This window comes from Pleurodeles waltl, chromosome 1_2 (genome assembly GCF_031143425.1).
Source record: "Pleurodeles waltl isolate 20211129_DDA chromosome 1_2, aPleWal1.hap1.20221129, whole genome shotgun sequence".
NCBI classification, from domain to species: Eukaryota; Metazoa; Chordata; class Amphibia; order Caudata; family Salamandridae; genus Pleurodeles; species Pleurodeles waltl.
Genome location: NC_090437.1, coordinates 1,196,080,444 through 1,196,098,659, shown reverse-complemented (window position 1 = coordinate 1,196,098,659; position 18,216 = coordinate 1,196,080,444). Strand labels below are relative to the sequence as shown.

The following is an 18,216-nucleotide window of genomic DNA, read 5'->3' as shown; positions in this document are numbered from 1 at the left end:
AACAGTGTTTGCGGAAAGAGAGAAAGTTCAGGAGGGCACAGATTGGAATAGTGGGGGATGTTGCATGTGGCTGTGCCACAAGTGTGAGAGTGTAGTTCATCTCTCTGTCATGAGGTGCCGGTGTGTGAGTATTTGATAGGGTGTTGGAGGCAAAGGCAAAGCAGCTATCAGCGCATGAGAACACACAATCGGTGCTGGCTGAGGCGGCCAGGCAACAGGAAGGGAAGAGGCGTCTGGGGTTCAAGGCATAGAGGCTACAGGCTAAGAAGTGTACAAAAAAAAAAAAGAAATGCAAGATAACAGAATATTTCTAGCTATGCACCGAGGATCTGGGACATCCCTATATCCATCAGGCCTTCCCCAACACTGCTCCCATTTAGGAATGAGTTGAAGACTCATCTCTTTAAAGAGCAGATCATCACAATGGGTATATCATCCCCAACTCAGTTCCCTACCCTACTACTAATTAACTATAAGCTTGCCTTGGGACATATACAGCACCCACTGCCTTTTGGCTATGTTTGTGCTTTCAAAATACCATATACATACATATGTACGTATTGTTGTGTCCAAACTTCATAGGAGCATCCTTAAATGGAACAAACAGCTTTAAGTAGGAGTGTAAACGGCATATGCCGCACCAAACAAGAAAACTTGTAACGTCACCAAAAGAGAAAATGGAGGTTACCTTGTATGAGATTCCTTCTGTAATATCTATGCAACTTTGCCCTAAAGTGTGAGAGTAACCCAAAACAGGTGCGTGCAAGAGATAGCGTATAACAGTGTGGGAAATTAAGGTTGAATTTTGGATAGAACCCGAGATTGAACAGGGTAGTTAGTGGAGAAGTTAGCAGCACACTAGGTTGTGAATCAAGCAGACAGTAGGCTGGTGCAGGACAGTCCAATATGTACAGTGTTGGTAGTGCAGACCGGTGGGAAAAACCAGACGGGGTGTCAATATCAGTAGTGCAAGCACAGTGGTAACAGGGCCCAGTAGCCCCATTTATGACTGGGCAATTTAGCGTTTTTTCATACAAGGTCCTACAACACCCTTGCTGCGCCACTACAAGATACTAGTGACCAGGACAATAAGTAGAGCAGTGTTAGCGTTAGGTAATGGTGGACTAGTAAAAAGGTTAGCATAGTACTGAATGGAGACAGGGGAGTAAACTGGGCAGTGTCTGCAGTTAAAATCTGTGACAGAGCTAAAAGCCGAAAAAGAACAGAGTGGTGGACAATGCGTTAACTAAGGGGACGGAAGGAATATCAGGGTAGTGAACAAGGCAGTACGTGGCAGGGGGTGTGGGTATGGCAACTTTAAAACCAGAAAGTAATTTAGCAGTAAAATACAGCTGAGAGGCAGTATGGAAACGCCCAGAATTACATCTGTGACACCACCATGAACGTCAATTCACCAAAATGCCAGGGGTAGTGGAAGTGGCATCACACGCCCTTTGACCTTCAATTTCACTCAAACACATGCTCACACATACACTATCACATGAACACAAACATTTGCAAGCGCGCAGACAACATACTTTTAAACTTTTTTAACACAAACTTCAACTGCCCGGAAAAATCATAGTTCAGCTAGTTGTACTCCATTTTTTATTACACTATTAGTGAATAATGCAGTATTATTCACTATTGATATAATAAACAAGCATTTGCAATGCAATAGGTCTAGCATATTTCAAACAAGTTGTCATCTTTTGACAACAGCACCCACCAGCAGAAGCAAAAAAACAACGAGTGGAAACTGAGAAAAGATGACTTAGCAACATAAAATAAAGTCAGCTGTAAAAAATAAAACTTTGCAATTTGTTTGCCGTGCTGGGAACGTTTTGCCAGTCGTGAACATTCTGTTTTCAGGGCACTGGAAGTTAGAACAAAATAGTACCGTGATCACGTCAGGAGCAGCAGACGGGCACTAATTGAGTTGAAATTAATTAGTCCACACAAAGGGACGGAAATGATGCCAGGCATGCCTTGTCAAATTACTGAAGCTGTAAAGAAGAGTGCCATGCAACCCAACAAATGGTGAGGGACAGGCGGGCCCCAAGCCCTTTACTGAACACAGCAGCGTCTCACAAGCACATGCACTCGCAGGCTTGACTTTAAAAAGAAAGGAGAGAAAACAAAATGAGTGGAGTCCCAAATGACGTCCATCAGGACAAGCTGCCACAAGGGGCGTAGCTCGGTCAGTAGGATTAGGGGGTGCAAGCGTCAGATTTTCCGACAATCAGACTGGCACATAACCTTTAAATACATTATACAACAAGCAGGGTGCATGACTAGGGCCCGAGGGGCAGTGGAGAGGGACAGGAATCACAATCTTCTATAAAATATCCAATATTTTTTATGACTTTCCAGAGAGTGTGTTTGTGTTTTTTGTTTGTGGGTATGTTTGCGTTGTTTGTGTGTATGTAAAAATACCTGCTGAAATCAGACTATCGCACAATACCCCACTGAAAGCACATGTACCCAACTATTTATAAGAAAATACATTTATTAGGGGGGTGTAACACCCTCAACACCCTCCCCCCACCGGAAAGCTACGCCCCTGCTTGCCACCTGATGTCAGGGGTGCAAAGGCAGTCCAGGGGTCTTAAGCGGCTGCCTAAATGACGTTCATGGACACTACAAGGTCGGCGTTGTGGGCAGGGCGAGATGCGAAAAAAGGGGAAAGGATTACATGCAACTTAGCTGGGGCAGTGACTACGGTATAAAGTAAGGCAGCGAGCACTGCATGCTGAGGTCAGTGCTGGGTGCACGAGTAAGCGGGGCGGCGCCAAGGCCCGCCCGCGGTGGTCCCTGCGCGCCCAGGGGAAGGAAGGACTGCGGCAGTGAGCAGTAGCGGGCACGCCGGCAGGAAGGGCAGCTCGGTTTCGACGCACCCAGGGGAAGGAAGGGTAACGGGACTGCAGCAGTGAGCAGTAGCGGGCACGCCGAAGGGCAGGTCGGTTTCGACGCGCCCCGGAGTCGGGGGAGGTCGCTCACGCCGCTCTTCACATCCTGCGTTGAGGGCGGCTGTGCGCAGTCGAGGCCCGGCCCCGTGGAAGGCGGGCCCGGCCGCAGGTGGAGGCAGGCAGGAGGGTGGAGCTCGCAGCGGAGGCGGCAGGAGGCCGCGAGGAGCCCAGGGGGCCCGAGGTGAGAGGAGTGGCGCCGGAGAGAAACAAGAGCCGTGGTCCCGCAGGACATTCCGCAAAAGTGAGGGGAAAGGTCGCGAGCCTGCAGCCGAGGACCACCGCCCAACAGGTAGTGCTTTGCGGCGGGAACTGGGCGCGCAGAACACCGCCCACTACGGGCTTCGACTCTCGGCCCACTCCCTCCTTCCGGGGCTCTTAAATCTGAGGAGTTAAGGCAGGGGCTCACTCACAGCAGATGGGAGGGATGGAGGGTCTGTAAGTAATACCTGAGCTCTCTAGGGTCACACCTCTCGGGTGACTCACTCCTGGGTTTTTACTCTGAGTGAGTAAGCACACCTGAGCTAAGGCAGCCTTAGGGTCATTCTGGGGCACTTACTGTCTAGTAGGGTTGCAATCCTTCCCAAAGAAAAAAAATGACTATCTCCTCGCGTTCTAAGATTCTGCAAAGGCCTGAGGGATTATTCAGTAAAACTTTATTAAATTGTCTCTGTTCATTTTTAACATGGCCTTTCCTTGTTTACTTTATCAGTCACTGGTGTTTCCTTCTTACGTTTCCATTTTAAAGTATGTACCATGAGTAGAAAAAAATACCGACTTTAGGTTATTTTTCTCATTTTTGGGCTAGACGGCACATTACAATACTGATCCTGCTGGTATAAAACCAGCCAAGTTGCAACCCAACTCTCGCGTCACTCATTCCTGGTTATAGTTGCCCAGGACTTGTAATCCAGTTTTATAATGGAAATAATAAAACTGCAAGTCCCGGAATTCAAAGGAAAAACCTGGACTGGACCAGCACATCAGACCTGGAAAACCTGGGTTGTGATTGCCAGTGAATAATGTTGAAGTTCACTCTTTCCTGGAATCGGCCACCCCTCGGGTCTCTAGGGCCAACCCTGGGTTCTAAGTCTTCTCTCAGTCTTAGACTCAGAATCCCAGTTGGTCTCTATGATCACACCTGGGCCCAGGCCCCCCTGTGGGTCTCCAGGCTCACCCCATGGACTCTGACAATGGGCGTGATTACACCTGGGCTCAGACTCTTTGTGTCCTGTGAGGCCCCAGACTAAAGTTTGGGACTAGAATGAAGCTCTTCAGGTCTGTAAGATTCCCTTCTGAGCACAGACAACTTGTAACCACTTAGCTTTTAAGCCTGATCCATTTTCAGCATCCACATAACATGCATTGAACTAGATGACTCTTATGGACTTTAGTGATTTCAAATTATTCACCTACTTGATTAACCTTGCTGGGGTCTGGTGCCCCCGCCATCCCTAGCCCCACACCATGACACTGTCACCCTTTAGGGCACCAGTGGACACCCCTGAATCAAGACACACCTGGACACTGATGGCACTTGTATGACTTGATGCCTTGTGGTGTGGCTATTCACGTGCCTGGGTTCAGACTCCATTTGAAAAAGCCCTCTGGGAAGGGCCGCTGCGGTTGTGTGTTAAGAAGGGTAAAATTGTGCTGTACGGTTTCCCAAACTATGTGACGAGGAAATGCAAATTATTCTGCCTCTTATCTGTCACATGTAAATTATTCATCACATGCCGTTTTATTGTGTAGCTATTTGTTGTTTTAACACATTTACTCAAAATGTATCCCAATGCTTTAGAAAATACATGGCTTTCTCGCGAAATAAAACTGTACACACTAAGCTTAATATATCCCGAATGTTATCCACCGACAGTTAATAACTGTGCCTTGCATAGGACCATCATTTTATCAAGCCTGTCATTTCTATCCACAGAGAGAACAAGTTAGTATAATACATATACCCCCGACAGATAACCACTATATGCAAGTCTTTCATGTAATAAAAGGCACACCTCTTTCATTCTGTTTATATTCTACTTGTTTCAGGTTGGGTTTTACAGTGTGTTCGCAGGCAGGGGCTTTCCGTTAAGCAGCAGCCCTTAGGAACATTATTGCACTTTTCGTATTTAAGATATATATATATATATATATATATATATATATTATATAAGGGACTACTTTGGAATTCAAGATTCTAACTCCAAGTGCCCTCTTGAAATAACTGCTGTCTATGAGCTAAACGTGAATTTTGGTGGGTATTAAATAAAACATTTCCCTGACAATGAGGCAGTTATTTATTTTCAACCAACTTGATATACATTCAACTATTACGATTGTTGCTTCCTTCAGTTGGGATGTTAATACTACCTTGGCAAAATTGTCACTGGTATAAATACCCGAATACACCAATCAACAGCTGAATGGGACAGCTTTTGGTAAGTGACAGATGAGACTATGTACTTAAAGAACTATATTTTAATATATTGTGTTGCAATGTTATTTTGTTGGTGTCAGACAGGCTTTCGCACACAGAAATTAGGAACCATTCGAAGAGCAGCTAATAGGTGTGATAAGAAAAAAAAATGTGGCAAAATAAAACAGGAAAATTTCGGACACACTAAAACTTCCTCTTGTGCTATCATTTCCATTAGAGTTGTGTTTGCACTGAGTGAAGAGCACACTTTGAACTTCGCCTCTTCTGAGCTGCAAACATCAATTTGTAGATTAGACCACACTAAAGCGATTGGATGAAATTGCGTAATTGTTTATTTGTACCAAGAGTTACAAGCTCTAGGTGAATGAGGATGTCTATGTGAAAACTGGGGCTTTTTGTCTCTTTTTTTTATTTTATTTTTATTGCATTTCCCCAATTTCACCATTACCTTATAAGTAGAAGCCGTGCTTAATTTGTAAATAAAAATGTGCCGGTGCCCAAAGCCTTCCCCTTAAACACACGGCTGCTGCAATTAAATGTGCAAACGCAAAATACTGAGGCAGCGTGATCCTAAAGCCATCTCAGGCCTCTTTAATCCAGTTACAGCCACTCTCTGCCCTTACAGCTCACTTTTGCAGCTTTCTGCTTTCTCCCTTTGTGACGCTTTTTCAATTTTCTCTTCCTCCGTCTTTCCCGTATGTGTCATTTGCTGCCAGGAAATGCTTGAGGCAGAAAACTAAGTGCCGGTGCCCGCACCGGAAGTCACTAGCACAAATTTAAGCACTGAGTAAAAGGTCTCTTTTACTGTTCTGTCTAGTTGCAAGGCGGGCGTACAAAATGTATGCCCTGGAGTACAACAGTCTTGCAGTGCACCAGTAAAAGGTATGTCCATCCACTTCTGTAAATGTTGCTAGTGAGGTGCATGCTAGTGCCGCACATTTCGGGTTCCCGTGAGCTCTATTCTCCTCAAACAAATCTCGCACAAGAGAAAGCTACGAGGTCGGTGTATGCTTAAATTAAACAGAAATGACACCGAATATGCGTAGCCCAGTATTTACCGTAGATTATGCTTGCGTAACAAAAAGAAATTAAACTCAAGTAATTGGAATTTTATGCTAGATTTTCCTTGCGTAATATTGATTATGCCCAGGCATAAGCCAGTTCTGTGGTACCAGGTTCAAATCTCTCAGCCTGGTTTTGCAACATTGCCTCACCTCATGTAGGGCAAAACAAATTGCCTTGCATCTGTTTTTCTGCCACGCCCCCTGTATAATATAAGGTATACGACTTGTTTCATCACCAAGCTTGTTCACAGCTTTAAGTTCCACTTAAGTAGGGACTCGGGTTGGCATTCTTCCACTTTGCCAGCATACGCTTTGCCGCCACTCTGAGCTGCCATGACAAAATTAGGTAGCGATGTGGTATTGTGCTTTAATATTTTTATTGATATTAAAGTTTTAGAACAAATGGTACCATCGTTAATGTAGTTGTCATTTACACAACTTTCAGTTTACATTGTATCAGTATATTGTAGGGTCTTACATGATCAGTCATGAGCAGCTGTTCTCAGTATACACAGTTATGTTTTTCCTCTCAGGTTCACATTTATTTCCTTTGCACCTCTTTGACCGCGCTGTCTTGTCGCCTCTAGGAGGGTAATCACCTAGGAGTGGTTGTGCTCTTGAGAGTATGTGGTACTAGGAGCACACCGCGCGAGATTGTGCATTTGTTGGTTCGTGTCTTTGTGCATTCCGATGCAATGCAGTAGCTTCCGTTATGAGTAAGGACGGGTCCGTTTCCTTACAGATACCCACATCTCGGGCATCAAGTGGGTGATACTTTCAATTTCGTGTTCTTTTGGGGGAGGGTTAGCCATTGTTCTTATCCCTGAACCTGACCAGGTAGCGCGCGCTCTCTCTCGCGCTCTCTCTCTCTTTTTCTCTCTCTCTTTTGATGGAATAAAGATAGCACTGTTCTCTGCCCCGCCCATTTTAGTTAACTCTTTCCTCAAGGTTGGGATGTGTAGATCATTGGGAAATTAAGATTGGGTACCAGTCTGTTGATAGCATGTTGTAGCTTTTTATTTTTTATGTAAATTTAGATAGGCAGAATTACCGTAGTCCAACTGAAACTGGATGAAGGCGTTTGCAGCCGAAAGGTTAGAAATGGGAAAACCCTTCCCACGTTGCGCCTAATTTCTCTGATCCTTTCCTTGGTGTAATGGCCAGGCCTTGTGGTCCTTCACAAGGGGCTCTGGGCTGGTGATGGAGACCTATCCCTCCTTGACCGCTCGGTTCCCCCTCATCCACAACTTTGTCCTTTACTGCATGCCGTAGGGGCTCTGGATCCACTGGCTGGCATCATGTCCGCAGTTACAATTGCGTGTCCTGTTCATCTTTAGGATCTTGGTGCCCTACATCTGAGTTGGGACGAGTTGGAGGTCCACCGAAAATATTTCACACCCCTGGGATATGCAAGACTTTGTGTCGGGGACTGGGCAGCCGGCCAGAAGTGCTCTGTTACTCACTGTGTATCTATGGCTGATGACCCTACACCCCATATCACATCACCATTAAGTGGATTCTTTACACCCAGCAGGGCATCTCCCTGTTTTTTGGGTATTGGATACGCCATAATGTGTTTGATGGTGTTCAAAATCTGTATCCAAATCCCTTTAACCTTAAGACAGTCCCACTGTAGGTGATCCATGCCTCTGTTGTCTCATACCAGGCCCAATTATATTCATCCCTGTAAGAAATGCTAGCTTTAATCGTTCACGCATGTATATACAGCAACTTCTCGGATCTGTTCGCTTCTCATACTTTTCTCCAAACGCCCCCCACACTTTTACACCCACATTCTTGGCATTTAAGTAGACAGGGGCATCTATGTGGCTGCAAATGGCCCCTTTTGTTTTATAAAATACAAGGTACTAGCTTTGTCTCCCATCTTTGTATATTGGATTGGTGCTTTTCTAAGCATTCTATAAATATTCGTAATGCTCCAAGTCCTATTTAGAACTGACCTTAGCTCTGTCACTGACTCTCTTGATACTAAGAAGTAACACCTAGTTAGATATTTGAGCATAGAGTAACCCTTTGACTATGTAATTTATATTAATTATTTAAAAGGTTTTAAGATTTATTGTCCCCTTTGATGAACATATCGTATGTGGTCAATGCAATTATCATTACTTGTCTGAATACCCTAGGGACATGAATGATAGTCTGGGGGATTGGGGGGGGGGGTGCGATACTTGTTCGGGGCCATAGTGCCCCACATCTTCAGAAGAAGACCTTGTGGGAGGACTAAGATGTAAGGTGTGACTGTCTGTCTCTGTTTGGCCCATACGTAATTACACTGTGCCTGATGCTATTCTGAATGACTATATCCCTACAGCAGATTAGGTAGTACACTTATTTCAATGATTCTGTTGCAGGTTGCTACCTTGTCACTTCCTACAGCTGTAAGTAGTTGGGGGAGTATTAGCCCTGATTATACACTGATTTAAAAAAAAAAAAATGTGAACAGGCAAAATAAATAGGCAAAGTTTCTTCATTTAGTTGATCTATGTAGATGAAAGTAGATTTCCAGTAACTGACTCTCCCGTGTTTCCTGTCAACCCTGCCACGCATTTATATGTTTTTAGCTTAGTTGGCATTGTCGATGGAGAACTTGTGAAAAATCTATAGTCAGCAAAATGTAATTAGTGTATGTTATCAATATATGTTGCTCTTCCTCCAAGCCTAACTCCTAAATCACGTAATGTCTTCCTATTGTTTCAGCAAGACGTTAAACTGATATCGCAAATATAAGATACTCGGGCTTTTTTTTTTTTTTTTTAGGCAATCGTCTTCATATTAATCCTAGATTAGTGAGTTAATGCCCAAATTTTGTAGTTAATAGAAACCTGTATCTTCCCCAGTTCTTTCTCCAAGAAATCTCAATCTACTCAGTCAAAAACTTTCTCAGCATCAAGAGACCTAAAAGCCACTGGATTACCCTTCCTCCCCACACTCCCTGCCAGGTTAATCATCCTGCTAATGTTCCTTCAACTGTACATACCATGAAAGTCTGTGCCTAACAGTTCTGGTTACAAAGATTGAAATCTCTTAGCCAGAGTTTTCATGGAAGTCTTTGTGTGTATGTGTATGTGTATGTGTGTATATATATATATATATAAGCACAATCAGTTCTTACGTTTCACGTTATCTGGTATGCTTCCTGGGAATCTGAATTTCAATCGTCTCTGCCTTTGACATCGTATTAGATGCCTTGCTAGTGATGACAAAAATGTTGTACATAAAGGCAATTGTTCGTCTTTAGGTTCACATATGGTTCCACCAGCAGTGTCGAGGCAATAGATGTGTTTCCTTTTAGGCTATTAATAGTCTGGCAATACGACCTATCTGTATATTGATTGGCCTACATCTTCTGCCAGTGATTGCCCAAATTGTGGCTAATTTGTTCCCTGTAAACTTGTTTTGTTGCACATCAGTGCGTAGGGGCTGCTGAAAGTGTCTATTGTTCTTCCTACCCAATGGTGCTTGCTTCATGGGCCCTTGATTTCTGTAACGTGACTTTGAGATAGTAAGCCAGTGCCTATGCTATTTATCTCTTTAAAGAAAATCTGTTTCATCCGTAACAGGGTCAGCTAAGCATTATTTGTGGCAGCGGTTCTAAGCGACAACTTCACTTCGTGAATTTTCTCTGAAGGAGCCTATCTCCTTGTTTTGCTGCCCCAATACTTCAAGTGCAATTTGTTTTCTCATCAATGCAAAGTTTTGAGAAGTTTAAAATTATGGCAAATTTGCCTCCTAATGCTGCATAATGCCTTAAAAATTACTGTTATAGAAGCCGTACCTGAGCAGAATTTATGTTCTATCCAAAGTTAGTTATGCTCCATGCATCCCCTAACTGCAAATCTATAAACACTGAAGCTACTTTATATGGGACTTATTATTACCCCTTCACCCCACGCTTAGTGGAAGTTCCCCACTTTGATGTTCTTCCCCTTTCAAAACAATCCTGTAAAGTCTGGAGAAATTCATTCAGGAAGTCTCCAGTAGTTTCTTAGGATTGTAAATGGACACAGGAGCATGTGATCTCCAGTGGGAACTTGACCATAACATATCTGCCATTCTTGTACTTTCTTTGGTCTTTAATTGGAGGGAACATCTCTATGGACAGAATTGGCCACTCAACTATTTTTCATGCAAGGTCTTCTTTTGTGATCCTACCTTCCTTGAGCCATCTTCTTGTTAGGTGTATTAGCTGCCTCTGCAGATTGTTCCCCTATTTGTATTTGGCATTTATAAAACACAACATATGCTGGAGCTTCATAGCGCTATAAAGGAGAAGAATACTAATACAAAAGTAACTGAACTTTATGTGCCTGCTTAAAAAGATGAGCATTCAAAGATTTTTTAAATGATGGAGTAATAGGAAAGATCTTCGTTCAAGTGGGAGGTTATTTCTGTCTTTTGTAGTGGTGTGTGAAAAAGCACAACCAACAAAAGAAACTGTTCTGATCCGTGGGGTGGAGAGTAAAAACTTACCTGTGAAACAAAGATGTAAAGAAGAAGTATATTGATTAAACTTTCTAGCCAGAATAGGAGATTGTGTATACTTACCATTACTTATACAGGATCCTTTATTTCATGGGAAGCTAATGTAGATGTTGTAGTACAAGAAATATGTGATCTCCGCTGGAAGATTTAGCAACCACCCAGGCTATAGCATTTTGAATCTTCCTGAGCTTTCTGATAGACTTCAGCAGTAGGACCAGATAACAAAATCCTGCACAATCAAGCTGTGATTGCACAAAGGTAGTAATGACTTGTTTATGATTCTCCACAGGGATGAAAGGTAAGATTTTCTTGAGGACCTTTAACTGCCAAAAGCAGGTGCTGGAGACCTTATTTAGCTGAGGGGTTAAATACAGTTAGCATCCATCAGAGCTCCCAAATTCTTGACAACTGGTTCAGGGTAGGTGCCACGGTAATATGAGATGGGTACATGGCATTATCCCAGTTTCCAACAGGATTTCTAGTTATCAATGTGTCTGTCTTTCCTGGGTTTGATTGGAGATAGTTTATGGTCAACCAGTGACTGATAAACCTAAGAGTGTTGGCCATGTTGTTCTGGATTGCGGTAAAGTTTAAAAAGGGTTTCATCAGGATAGATATGGGAATCTGCTAAAGCATTAGTCAGAGGGGCTACATACATACAGATTAAAAATGAATAGTGAAGGTATTGAACATTAACGAATACTTAATGAAATGGCAAATGGGGAAGAGGGAGCTGAGGCTGTCTGAAATGTCACTGTGTGTCCACCCTTCAAGAATGCTTCAAGCGACTTAATAGCTGTGGTGTGTAAACTGAGTGCAGACCACCTATCCAGTAAAATGGTCAATGGTATCGAAGGCCGCAGAGAGGCCAAACAATACCAAACTCTGGTCTTTCTGTAGTCTGCCATGGTGTGCATATCATTAAGAACTCCGGTAGTCACCGATTCTGCTAATAAAGATGTCGAGAAATCTTCTTCTGTGCTTGCTTGTGGTGGATTGAGCCCTCAAATTGATCTGAGATTCTTCGTATCTGAAATTATTTGCCAAAGGAGCATGTTGCCACTGCTCACGTAGGGATTCTCCCCACCCTGTAGTGCTGAATGAAGAGCGATACGAGTGAGTATAAGGCTCAACGACTCTTTATTATCGCAAAGACCAGTGGGTCCAAAGAGCCACCTCTTAACTCTTGGACAGACACACACCATCCGCCGCCAGCGTAACGTCTTCGGTCAGAGGTGGAACGTGGCAGCATCATTCTATCCCACCATTTTGATAACCACTCCTTCCTCCTACCCTACCCCCCCCCACCCGCCCGAGGTGGATCCTGGCAACTACATTCTATCCCACCATTTTACTACCCCCCCTCCACCCCCAGAGGTGGAACCTGGCAACAACGTTCTATCCCACCATTCTACTACTCCCCCGCCCCCCCTCCCCCCCATAGAGGTGAAACCTGGCAACAACGTTCTATCCCACCATTCTACTACTCCCCCGCCCCCCCCCCCCCCCCCCATAGAGGTGAAACCTGGCAACAACGTTCTATCCCACCATTCTTCTACTCCCCCTCCCCCCCTCCAGAGGTGAAACCTGGCAACAACGCTCTATCCCAACATTCTACTCCCCCCCCCCCCCCCCCCACCGCTAGAGGTGAAACCTGGCAACAACGTTCTATCCCTCTATTCCACCATTCCGTTGATTTACCCCCAACCCCCACTCTCCCGTCACTAATCTCATTCTAGGGCTCAGCCGTGTACACAAGTTGGATGCAGCGTGAGTCACTAGTCTGATATATATATATATATATATATATATATATTTATTTATTTCAGTAGTACTTTGAAATGTCAGATCTTCAGACCACCAAAGCCTCCTCTCTACGTCCTCATTTTATGTCACTCCTTTTACAAGTGACCTACAATCCGTTTTCGCTTTGAGTATGTATTTCTTCCTGGTCGTCTATGAATGCAATTTAAAAAAACGTACTATCAGGTAAATGGTGCTTGTCGCTCTTTAGATTTTGAAACCAACACATTCGATTACTGCTTGGGAAAATGCTTACATGCATTTTAGCTAACTTGAGTACACAGGGCAGGTGGCTCCTCTGAAGGTTGGAGTTTTAAAGATTTCTTTATTTTTAGTTAATAAAAGGAAATAATTAGGAAAATAAATTGACAAGTTAATTTTTTGAAAAAGAAATTGGATAGCATGCTAAATGTGCATTGCCTAGTGGATATAACTTTGATGATAATGGAATCAGTGGAATGGTAAACCCTACACAATTCTTTAAAAGAACCCTAAGAAAGTAAATAGAATATGTCAACTTGTTTATCGGTCTCTAAGATCAATCACATAGCCCTCCCAATGATGAGTTTGAAGTGATCGACAATGCAGAAGAAGTGTACTTTCCCTTGGTTGTCGTGAGAAGCCAGGTTGACTCACTGTGTTTCCTGGTGTTCATTTTTGTTAGGCTGATTGTCGACGCTCAAAACCTCAACTTCTCGCCTTCTGTGTCTTGACCTACTATCGAGCTGCTCAGTATTAGAAGTCATTCAGGCCTCTCACTTGCAGTTTGAATGCTCGGAAGTTGCACTTTGTTTTAAAGGTGTTAGAACTTTAAAGTGTATAGCAACAATAACCAGATTGAACGTGCATGCTTGGTTGGTTGAGTGTATAGGGGAAGCCTCGGGAGTACACATCGATGGCTTGGGTCTCCGAGTGAGGCCGGAGCTTATATCTGTTTGTTTTCTATGACTCTCGCTGGGAATGTGTTGTATTGTGGGGGTTGGTATTATTCTTTGAGGTATTATAAATGTTAATCTGTCATGCTGTCTATATGTTTGTACTTGAATCTTTGCTAGTGTTCTGTTGCCATGGTCGTGTGGCTTTCTCAGACATTCTCGGCTGGGAATTGGATGAGATTGAAGCACTGACCAGAGGCTTGTTAAACCTTCTTCATGGGTCTGAATTTATGGATCTCTGAAGACTTTAAATAAATATTCTACTTTCATCTCATCACTGGCTTCATCTGATTCATCGTATTTAAAGAAGACACCACAGAATGCCAGGTTCTAAATCTGAAAACTCACTGCTGTGACGTAGCAGCAGTGGGTTAGAGATCTCAAAACTTCCTGTTGCTACATCATAAAGGAATTCCAGGCTTCTCTGACGGAGTCTGTCGAGCAGTACTGCAATGCAGGGTGCACAGCTTCTGAAGGCAAGGGAAGGGGAGATGCAGGGAGTGGTGAGGGTGGGTCACAGAAGGTCAATTTAACTTGGGACAGGAGAAGAGACCATGTTATGTATGCTTCTCCCATTACTCCTATAGCAGTTGAAAGGAGGGGAAAAAGTTTTTTTTTGGGAGGGTCGGGAGAGGGGTACTTAACGTAAAATCATAGAGGGGTTAAAAGTGAATTACGGGAATGGCTACAACCTCAGGGTTGTAAGTGCCATCATAGACGATTCAAGCTTTGCTCTCGTTGTCTATTTCATGTCACTCTGACCACCTCCGTGGAAAAAACATCCCCGTAATTCACTGTTACCAATCTATAATTCTGTATGTTATGTGTGGGTCTCATGGAGAGCTTCTATCGTTTACGTCAGATTCTAGATCTGGTAACTTACTGCTATGGCGTAGCAGCAGTTGATAATAAAACTTGTTCCCACTCCTGCTAGGTCATAAAGTCCCGCCAGGCTGTAGAGGCCCTGATGGAGCCTGTCCGCGCACCGCTGTTTGCATTGACTAAAGCAGAAATTACAGCTGCAGAAGGGTGAAGGAAGGCAGGAGCGGTGGTGGGGCTAGTTAAGACTGGCAGGTAAGGTATTTTCGCTCTAGTTGCCCATTTGATGTCACTCTAACCCTTGCAGCGTAGCGATTGAAAGTAGGGGCCGATGATTGTGGATGGGGTCATACATCACATAACATTATAGATGGGTAAAATGTTAATTGCAGGTGTGTTTTTCACCTCTGGCTTCAGAGTGACATCAGAGACAACTCTAGTTTTGCTCTAGTTGCCCATTTGATGTCACTCTGTAACCCTTGCAGCATAGCGGTTGAAAGCAGGGGCTGATGATTGTGGAGGGGGTCATTCATCACATAAGATTATAGATGGGTAAAATGTTAATTGCAGGTGTGTTTTTCAACTCTGGCTTCGGAGTGACATCAGAGACAATTCTAGTTTCGCTCTAGTTGCCCATTTGATATCACTCTGTACCCCTTGCTGAAAAACATACCATGACTTACAGTTGCCCATCTGTAATTCTATATGTCACACATTCTTTCTTTAGAAAGCCTCTATCATTTAGACCAGATTCTAAATCTGGTAATTCACTGACATGATGTAGCAACAGTTGGTAATAAGACTCATTGCCCTGTGCTGCTACGTCATTAAGTTTTCCGGTCCAGGCTTACGGGGTTCTCTGAGAGCCTGTCAGCACAGTGATGGTTGGCTCGTTTGCTTTGACTGCAAGCCGAAACCCCACCTGCAAGAGGGAGACTGAAGGTAGGGAAGTTTGTGAAGTTTGATTAAGGATGTCAGGGATGTTTTTTTTTTCTTCCGTTTGGATCAGGTAGGAGAGGCCATCTTATGTATGGCTTCTCCATTACTCTGCCCCTGCTTATTGTTTGAAAGCAGGGCGAGATGATCTTGGGGGGCACACGTACCATACAATTATAGATGGGTAAAAAGTTAATTATGCAGATGTTTTTCACCTCTGGGTTCTAAGTGACACTGAGCTTCACTTTTATCTATTTGGTGTCACTCGGAACCCATTGGTTAAACAAAAATCCCCTTAATTGTTTACCCATCTGTATTTCTATATGTTGTGTATGAGGCCTGAGTGGTGCTCGTCCTGTCACTGCAGATTTAGTGCTGCACACACGTGTCTGTGTTATAGTACTCTGATAAGTTCGTGGAGTGCTGTTTAGTAAAGATTACTGCCACCCGGAAGGCCCTTGGTCTTAATTTGTTCTTGTTGAGCATTGACTTGTATCAGAATGTGCCTGACTTAGTCAGTACATCCCTATTCCAAGTTGGAAACTGGATGTTTGCTACAGGGTAGCAGAAGGGTGCATCAGTCGTAATGTGTCAACTCAATTGTGCCGCCTTTCACTTAAGGAAATAAAAATATAGTGACGAGGATCAATGAATGAAGACTTATCCAAGGTTCCAGGCTGAAAAGACCTCGAAGTCATTACATATTCATTTCATAAAACATCACAAAAACCGACCTGAAGTAACCAAAAGTGAGCACAAGACCATGGTCACTTCCATGCAAAACTAGAGAGAGAAAGTTGTAGAGCACAGGGCCAAGCAAAAGGTTTATAGTCAAGTTATAGCTTAGCAATCCTAGTTTTCTGGTTGTTTCAATTACTATTTTTTGATTAATTGAAAAGTGTTAATGATCTACCGGATAGATTACAAAGGGGTCTCACTATTTTTCATAAAGTCCATCAATGCACAACCTTTTTGACTTTTCCAAGAGCCTGCCAGAAGCTTGCACTTCGGGTAAAAACTGGCGAGATTTGCCTCACCTCGCTAATCCGCGTTTGCCATTTCCGAGGTTCAGATCTCACACACCCCTTCTTTTTGCGCTTTCTGCAGTGGGAGCTTGCGTTAAGGTTTTTAAATGGCTGTTTCATTGAAAGATGTTCACAAAGACTATCTGCGTTCAAAAGTAAGAGTGACTTCAGTGGAGCAGCGTTACACTTGACTGTTTAGATCACACAACCTTTTGGTGTTCCATGAAAGTGTGGTCAGTGTTTCCCTCTTGTGTGATAAACATAGGGATTTCTCAACAGAGGAGTGAGGGTAGGCTGATTTGCCACAGTTGGCTTGCAGGCATTTTACAAAAGAGGATGTGTTGGAACATTGGTGAAACTTGTGAACTCCTGAATTTACTACCAAGAATTCAGCCACAATCCAAGAATTCAGCCACAATGTCTTGGAGGCACAAATTTGACAGTGTGATTGTAAACAATTGAGATAAGAAAAGGAGAGAAGCCCATGGTCGATGGTCATTCCCCGTATTGCTCAAAGGATTCCCGGAAAGACAGAAAGAGACACAGATAGTTGTACCTCGTAGTCAGACAGTGCACAGAGGAGTTGCAACTTCTTGGTTCCCATGACAGCAATCTATGCTCTCTAGGTTGGGCAGGGGACCAACAAGGAAGACAGATAGGGAGGAATAGATTGTGTCTCGGAGAGTGCCATCTATTCAATGATGAGAACCTGAAGCAGAAGGGATAGGGCTGAAAGTGTAGACTTATTGCTTGTAGCCAATAGGCAGTTGAGGGGAGGGGTCCCACCATTTCTCAGCCACTTCCGGTAAATTTGTCTGAAAAAAGGGAGGACCCTGCCATCTTACGTAGCTATTAAAAATAGAGAGATGGCTGAGTCAGGAAGGAACCTGGGAAGGAGAAGGATCTGCCTTGCCCAGTGTTCACTCTTCTGCCCAACGGTAAGAAGGAATTGATCCCTACCTAGAGGAAACCTATCTGACTGAGCTACAAGAACTATAAAAGATTCCTGGGTGCATAAGCAATGGTCTCGAGGACTAGGCTGGGTAAAACAATAGGAACCACAGAGAAATTTTGTCTGGTGATGCTTGCAAAAGACCTCTTATTTTTGGAGAATATCAGCAAAATATGAAAAAACTGTAAACATTAATATGTGGGAGAAGAACATAATAGTAAATCACTGTGAACAAAACCACATCATTGCTGGCTTCATGGAGGGAAGTATCACAGTGATAGTTTGCGAATGAGTCTTTTTGGAAAAAAATTGATGCTGTGGAAAATGTAATTCTGATTGTGTGTAATACACGAAACACTATCCTCACCGCATGGCTTTTGATAGCACAACATTTAGTATTACTGTAAAAGAGAGTTGGATGATGCGGAGGGACACCTATCACTATATGTGGTATATGAGATGCACACACCTCCATCCTATAGAAAGGAAGACCCTGGATGATTTGCACTGTGCTTACTATAAAGTGGTCCATTGATGAAGGCCCAGCACCCTCTAATCGTTTGCAAACTCTGGGGCTGATGATCTGACATCTTGAGATGCAGGAATTTATCTTGGCAAATGTTCAGGGAGGTGTGGTGCCGTGTTTGGTGATGTTTGTTACTGTAATTGGTAGTTAGCACACTGTGTAAGTTGTAGCTGTCCTATACAGATGGTACTGTTTGTTTTATAGCTGGCTTCAGCATGGATATTGTAGAAGGTTTGAAGAAATGATC

General features: G+C 43.5%; 1 protein-coding gene across 1 annotated transcript in view; it reads left to right on the top strand.

Annotated features, from left to right (window-relative positions):
* The first annotated feature begins 2,665 nt into the window (after nucleotides 1–2,665).
* SH3BP2 (SH3 domain binding protein 2) overlaps nucleotides 2,666–18,216 on the top strand; it is a 190,700-nt gene continuing 175,149 nt past the window's right edge. Inside the window, exon 1 of the mRNA XM_069203586.1 lies at nucleotides 2,666–3,258. The gene's annotated coding sequence lies outside the window, so the exon portion shown is untranslated. The remainder of the gene's footprint in view (nucleotides 3,259–18,216) is intronic.